This window comes from Lynx canadensis, chromosome D2, assembly GCF_007474595.2.
Source record: "Lynx canadensis isolate LIC74 chromosome D2, mLynCan4.pri.v2, whole genome shotgun sequence".
In the NCBI taxonomy this organism is placed as follows: domain Eukaryota; kingdom Metazoa; phylum Chordata; class Mammalia; order Carnivora; family Felidae; genus Lynx; species Lynx canadensis.
The window spans coordinates 25,119,221-25,126,727 of NC_044313.2; the positions used below are offsets into that span (position 1 = coordinate 25,119,221).

General features: G+C 48.3%; 1 long non-coding RNA gene across 1 annotated transcript in view; it reads left to right on the top strand.

Moving 5' to 3' along the window:
- The first annotated feature begins 452 nt into the window (after positions 1-452).
- Positions 453-7,507, top strand: part of LOC115527728 — a 32,253-nt gene continuing 25,198 nt past the window's right edge. Inside the window, exons 1-2 of the long non-coding RNA XR_003972997.2 lie at positions 453-1,933; positions 6,590-6,698. This is a non-coding gene — a long non-coding RNA (uncharacterized LOC115527728). The remainder of the gene's footprint in view (positions 1,934-6,589; positions 6,699-7,507) is intronic.

A 7,507-nucleotide genomic window follows, 5' to 3' on the forward strand; every position in this document is an offset into this window, starting at 1 on the left:
AAGGGTGAGCAGCAAAGCCAGGATTTGAACCCAGGCAGGGCTGGTATATATGCTGATAGATACAGAGAAATCATAGCAAATGAGTCTGATAATGTTGGGGCTGATCACAGAAAAGCCTTGAAGGCAAAGTAAACCAAGGTAAGTTTGAACTTCATACAATGAGCAGTGGTAAGCCATTGTTGATTTTTGAGTGAGACAGTAACTTCATCTGCCCCAAACCACGAAGCCCCTATGTGGTCAGCGCTGTGCTAGGTGCTGCAGGGGGTTACGGCCAACTTCCAGGGTGGGATAGGTGGCAACTGGCAGGGTCAGTGAATGTCCTGGAAGTTCTTTCTTTTAATGTTTTATTTTTGAGAAAAAGCGTGAGTGGGGGAGGGGCAGAGAGGGAGACACAGAATCCGAAGCAGGTTCCAGGCTCCCAGTTGTCAGCACAGAGCCCAACGTGGGGCTTGAACCCACAAATCATGAGATCATGACCTGAGCTGAAGTCCGAGGCTTAACCAACTGAGCCAGGTACCCCTGTCCTGGAAGTTTTAACTGAAGTCACTCCATAGGCTGTGATTCAGAACATTCTCATGCTCCATCTTTCTCCACCTCCTGGGATAGAGCTGGAAGGTTGTTTGGTTTGGCCAGCAGATCAGGAGCGGATAGCACCAATAACCACTCAGTGTGGGAAACACGCGCCCTCCACTTGCCTGGTGCCCACCCCGCTCACCCTCCTCTGCCTTGCCCTCAACCCCCACACTGGAAAGAGCATCCTTTAGATGGCACCCAAAGATCGCTTATTTTTCTAACTAGTTGGGTTTTTTTTTAATAAAAACAATACAGTCATGATAAAAAAAATTCATTGCCAGAAAAATTAAGTAATAAGATAAAAGTACCCACCCCGTCTCCATCCATTCCCCTGCCATAACCAATATGAAATTTCTTGTGTAGTCTTCCAAAATTTTTCTATGTATCACATGTGTGCATGCACCCCATTTCTTTTTACATAAATTGCATCATACCATCTAACTTTCCTTGGATACCATTTTGAACATTTGGTTCTACTCTCTTCTTCAGAATAGCTGCTGGCTTACTACCTCCCTGTATGTATGCATGTACCCTAATTTACCCAGCCTCTCCTCCTGAGGAACAGTTACGGTGGCTCCACTTTTTTTGCTATTATAAACAGCACTGCAGTGGACATCTCCAGGCATAAAGCCTGCTTTGAAGTGATCTGCCCTTCTGGTAATTGCTATAATATGTACTCATCAATTTGGTATATATGGGTTCACCACCAGGTATCTTACCATAAAAATCAACTATTGCTTGAGATTTATTCCATCATCTTAACTCCAGAGTGAGGAAAAGGCATTTTTAACCAAGTACTGAGCAACATAACTTGTGTTCTATCCTGAGTCAGGCACTATGTGGGAAATAGAAGTCTAAGACAAGGGCTCTGTCCCCAGGGATGTGGGTCTATTAAGAAGACAAAACTGATGGCCAAAATATAAGCCAGAGAATAGCAAAGAGCATTAAGGAATTGTAAGTGAACTGATGTGGCTCTGAGGCCTGCATGGCCAGAGGGAATTTGAGAACTCCCAGATCAGCTTTGGGCTTGGGCTGTAACAGCTTTAAGCTCCCTTATACCCAGGAAAATGGGAAGGGCCTCCCCAAAGAAAATCAAATCAAATCAAAATGATTGTCGTTCTGTTCCCAAATGCTTGTGTTCTGCTCATCTGGGCCCAGGGCTGGTTTATTTCCTTCTGCACAATGTAGGACCCTGCTTTCACTACATAAGTGGCATTTTCTATTCCTTTGATGTTCCTCTACAGCCCCACAAAGAAACCAGAAAATAAAACTGTCAACAACAAATTCTCTTCCAGCAAGATGGAACCACATAAATCTCCATGATGTTCAAAGACATTGCTTCTTTTCTTCCTGGGAAAAGGTAGGTCTTAAAAGTGCCAGGTGAGGGGCGCCTGGGTGGCGCAGTCGGTTAAGCGTCCGACTTCAGCCAGGTCACGATCTCGCGGTCCGTGAGTTCGAGCCCCGCGTCAGGCTCTGGGCTGATGGCTCGGAGCCAGGAGCCTGTTTCCGATTCTGTGTCTCCCTCTCTCTCTGCCCCTCCCCCGTTCATGCTCTGTCTCTCTCTGTCCCAAAAATAAATAAACGTTGAAAAAAAATTAAAAAAAAAAAAAAAAAAAAGTGCCAGGTGAGATTTGCAGGACAGGGGTGGGGTAGGGGATTGGGAAGAATTTGGTCCCATCTGTTTCTTTAAAACCCACTGATCAGTGATCTTTTAGATTTCTCTTAAGGTAACTTTATTTAAGATAGAAACAAAGCAAAGGCCCACTTCCCACCCCTTTCTACAAGCCGCCCTTGGGCCTGTCTTCCTACCTGGCCAGAGATGACTTACGCAGCCCCCAAGCCCTCTCTGTTCACTTATTTCTGGAGAGTAGACTGAACTATGTTGGGTCAGATATCTCTTGGGACAGTAGTTGGACCTCCAGTGGCTGACTATTGTCTTGAGGCTCCTTCAAACAGCATGACTAGTGCTGAATCAGCCCCAGGATCTCCCAGCCAAGGACCATAAGTCAGCCCATACCGACCCCCTACCCCAGGAATCCGGGCCAACCAAGACGACAGCAGAGGCCTTAAGTAGAGCCTGATGCAGGGCGGAGGTTGGTGGCATTCCGCCCTCTTGAGACCCATAGCTTTGCTGGGACCAATTCCCAAGAAGCCCTCTCCACACATTTGTGTCCTGCAACATTTTATAACCTGGCCAGGCAGGGAAGCTACCAAAGCTCCACCCATCCAGAACCAGACTTGGAGCAGCAAGATCACTCAGCCTGAATGTTTAGCGATCCAGAGAGAGACAAGGAAGAGCAGACCCCTGCCCTGTCTCCATGTGCCCACTCAAAATGGAGGCCCACATGTAAGGTGCTGCCCACTAGATACCCAGCTTCTCTCATGACAAAGCCGTGCAAAGACCAATGAGTCAGATTCCAGACCATGTAAGTGGCACAGGGACTAAGAGCTTGGGTTCTGTGTTCAAATCCCAGCTATGCCAGCAAGTCTCAGCAAGTCTCTTAGTTTCTACGAGCCTTGGTTTTGCCTGTTTCTTCTATAAAATGGGATCACGCTGTCCACCTCATACAGCCATTGAGAAGATTGGGTAAAAAGGTAGGATTTAGCTTTAGGACTTGAGTGATAAAGTCAAGGACAACAAAAACAAAAACAGTGAGCTCTCCATAAACGGAAGGTTGTCTGTTCTGACTACCTTAGGTTCCTTCCTCCATAAACCTGAGGCCTAGGTTTTAGGTTAGCAGAGCCCCAGCTAGCTCTTCCTCTGGCAGCCTCTGCAGGTGGAATGTGTGTTCCGCACCACACCGCTGCTACCATCAGATGGTCCCAGATAAAGTCTCCAAAGGGGGCCTTGCTCTTTAGCAAATGAATGGCCAATTACCATTTATTTTAGGATGGACTTTTAAAAAACAATTCCTGACCTTCCCATCTGTACAGTTTCTAATCATTTATCCTGGTACCTTCCTCCTATGGCAGAAATGCACAGAAACATGCAAATACACACACACACACACACACACACACACACACACACATCCTTTGAGAGACTTTCTAAATCCCTAAGCATAATAACCCAAATATTGCATGGCTTTGGAAACAGATTTATCTGTTTTTATCAAAGGCTGCTCCTGCTAACAGATAGCCATCCTAGGTTCAGAAACCTGTCTTGTGCTCCCAGGAGAGGGTCCGCTCAGGCTCCCTTGGGTGGGCTGCACAGTCAGAGCCTGCCTCAGTTGCTTTGGGCTTGCAAATGCTCTTTCTAGCCTGCCCCGTATGCCAGGGAGCTGATTTTTGCTTTTCAGCCACGCCCTGCAGGCCATTTGCTACTGATAAAGCAGGCCGCCTGGACCCCTGCTGTCTACAAGGGGAGTCTTGGTGCAGTGGATCCTTGGGAGAAAGTAACAAGACAGTATTCCACAGCTCCTGCCTGGAGCACTTGTGCGATCATCCTTTCCATGAGCAGCATGCTCCTGGGGTGCTGGAGCATGGGTGTTCCATGTGGCACCCAAGCTGCCTAACAGCTGCACAGGCCCTTAGTCATTTCAAATCCATTCCCTTAAGTGTGCTCCAAGCAGGCCAAGAAGTGAGAATCTGAGTACTTCTTCGCAACATGGGAAAGGGTATTTATTTTACTATCATCAACAATGTGGCAAGATCTGGGGACTCAGTATTAAACTAGGCTTGGGGTGCTAGGAAGAGGAGGAGGAGAGAGAAAAGTCCCAGCTTCCAAGGGCTCACAGGTCATTTGAGATCAAACCCACACACGGAACCAGGAAACACTCCAAACCATGAACCAAGCCATGTACAATGTAGGACACCATGTCCCACAAAGTCACGGGAGAATGAACACAGCGGTCAAGTCTGATCTTTCACAGAAGTCTCACCATGATGATAGGGCTTCCTACCATTCACTGAGCATTTACCTGGCAAGTGTTGAGGCCTTACGTGGATGATCCCAGTATTCTTCAACAACCCTACGAAATAAACACAATGGTCTCATTTTACAGATAAGAAACTGATGCTCAGAAAGGTTAAGCAACAGAATTTAATGAGTGGCAGAGCTAGGACATGAGCTCAGAATATCTGACCGAACAGCCCTATTCTTATCCACACTGGTATGCTATCTCTTTACACAAAGAAGAATTTTTATCTGAACTTTGCCAGAGAAAAGGCTGGTTGAAAAAAACAAAACACAAAACAAAACAACAGGCTGCTCTGAGGAAGACTAGGAGAGTGGAGGAAACAGTATTCGCAAAGGCTCAAGAGCTCTGACAAGCCAGATGGGAGCAAAATGTTTGAAAAAGCCAATGGCCAGGCTTCCAGGGACTCACAGGGGAAGATGAATGGGAAATGAGTCTCCTGGGCGGGTACAGTGTTCTGTGTGGGAGGGAAAGGGAGAGAGAGGCTGGAGGCTAATCAACAAGAGCCCCCTTGGGCTGGATATTTGGTTATTTGTGAAGACTTTAGGTAACAAATGGAAACAGGCCAACATAAACCACCCAAGAGTCAAGCTTGGTTCTGAAGGCAAAGCAGCGCATTCCCCCTGCGTCAAGAAGGCCTTCGACTTTGACAAAGGAAAAGTGGACCAGGCAACACATGAAACTGAGGAATCAAAGGAGAGAGAGACACACACACACACACACCTGCACCCAGAGCTCCAAAGGGCAATGTGGAGGGCACACACAGAAGAAACACTCCAGCTCGGGCCTTATAATTCAGATTTAAGTCACTCGCACGCTCAACCGCTTCTTTGTCTGAGATCAGAGATTTTGAGCTAGAAGGAACTTCAAGTAACAGTCACCATCTCCCCCTACCCCCACCATCACTTCCAGCTGTCCCAGCCACCCAGCCTACCCCCAACCAAGCCAGGATGTCACTGGACTCGGTCCAGATGGGCTCCAGTTCAGAACCACTAGGGACGGGAGCTTCACAGGACCACCTCTGGTCAAGGATTCGGATGTTAACCTCATGTATGACAATGAGGCTCTTTCAAACTATTTTTCTCTTTTTCCACACCACAGGATATAGAGAACAGCTTTCAGCTTAAATCTGTAAGTTCGACATGCTTTTTATAAGATATACACCAATTGTTAAAAGCGGTTATCTCTGCAACACGAGATGGTGGAAGAATTCCTATTTTCATTGCTGCATTTTTTAAAAAGCCCTAATATATTATTTCTGCCCTCTCCTGCAATGAAAGACATGGTATTTTAAAAGCTCCTTGTGGAGCATTATTTAACTGCCTCTCTTCTCTAGGCTAAATCCTTACACTTTTATCCAGAGGTTAACAACTGATTCCTCTGTGGGGCAGACGGGTGGCATAAAGGAGAAGGAAGACGTGGAAGGCAGTGCAGGTGACCCCAACAAACTGCAGAGAGCATGCCTGGCCGAAAAGCATTCACCTCCCAAACTGGGCTGTGGGCCACCAGCCTGCAACCTCTCCCCACGAGCACTTTTCTCATCCTGTGTTTCTTGGTTTTGCAAGCTTCCTAAATTAGTATGTAGAGCCCCAAAGAGAACATCTTTGGTTTTGGTCATCCAAAGACATGCCATTATCTGTTGTGTCAACAGCAATTTTGGTCTCACGCCAAATACTTGCCAACACACAGGATTTTACACCTGCAAAGTCCGATCAGTCCCCGAGTCCTAGGAGAGGCCACAGGGGCCAAGCAAAGATCCAGGAAAATGTGACTCGCAGACTTTGCTCTGCTCTGGCTCAGGTGCCATGGCAACAGGGCGCCCCATCCTGAGCAGACTGCCCCGTCACGTGGCGCCCATTCTGGCAGATCGGGCCACCTCACCAAAGCAGGCTTGCGTCTGTCCAGCTGGCTCAGAGCCACACCGGTAGCTATTGACATGAGTCAAAATCCACCCAGAGGCAGCAGATGGCCGGGCTGGGCTGAGACGTGGGGAGAAACAGGGCTGGCTGGGCTGAGTCAGAGGCAGGGGCTGCAGACAGCTCAGTGGGCACCGACAAGTCACAACATCACTCCCACTACTGCCTGGTCTTTCGCCACAGCTGGGAAGCTAAGAAGAGGTTCAGCATGAATAGAGCTGAAATGATGACAGGCTGATCCCCAGACCTGGAGATAAGACGGCATCGGACAGCCCTGTCCCACTCCTATGGGGTAAGTGATAGAAGCTGCCAGCGTCCAGTTCCTGCCGGCACCCCCGGTCACCCTCGGTTGTGAGCAGTGCTGGGCAGAGCCAGTCGAGGTGCCATATGGGGCTAAGACAAGCGTTCCCACTGCCAGAGAACCAGCTCCAAAGCACGAAGTCTACAGCCTCCACCAAGATGAATGGAATGACCAGGGGCTCCTGTGTTTTTGTCATCTTTCGCCCCACATGGCCCAGGGCTTGGTACACAGCAGGCAACTAGAGGCATCTGTTGAGACCAAGTGAAAGTGTGTGTGACGTAAATGCAACCAAGTGACCTTTGCCTGTGACTGGGTTTAGGGTGTTGTTTATTTTTTCAAGGCAGGATGTTGGCTATAGAACATTCTGTGAGCCATCCTGAGCCCTGACAGCACCGGTGAAATTCTGACGTAGTCGGTCTAGGGGAACAACGGGTGTTTCATTTCCTGCTTCAGGATTTTTTTAGTCACAAGACCCTCGGTGTCTCCCAGGCCAGCGCCAAAGTGTGAACAAGAATGATACGCATGCATGCCCATGTGGACAGCAGCTTTCAGTTGCCAAATGGAGAGTATTTGGGCCTGGAGTGTTTCCCTCTTCCTCTTCTCCAGCTTTCCTCTCTCCAGGGAGGTTGTGGAGGGGCCCAATCCGTAGTGATGAACATCATTGATGGGCAGGCCTTGAACCTCCACATCAGCCTGAGCACCAGTGATCTGGAGGTCAAACTGGGCCAAAGGCCAAGGAGCCAGGAGGCACACAGGCTCACAAAAATGTGCTTGGACATTGGCACTGGGCACTTGAGATT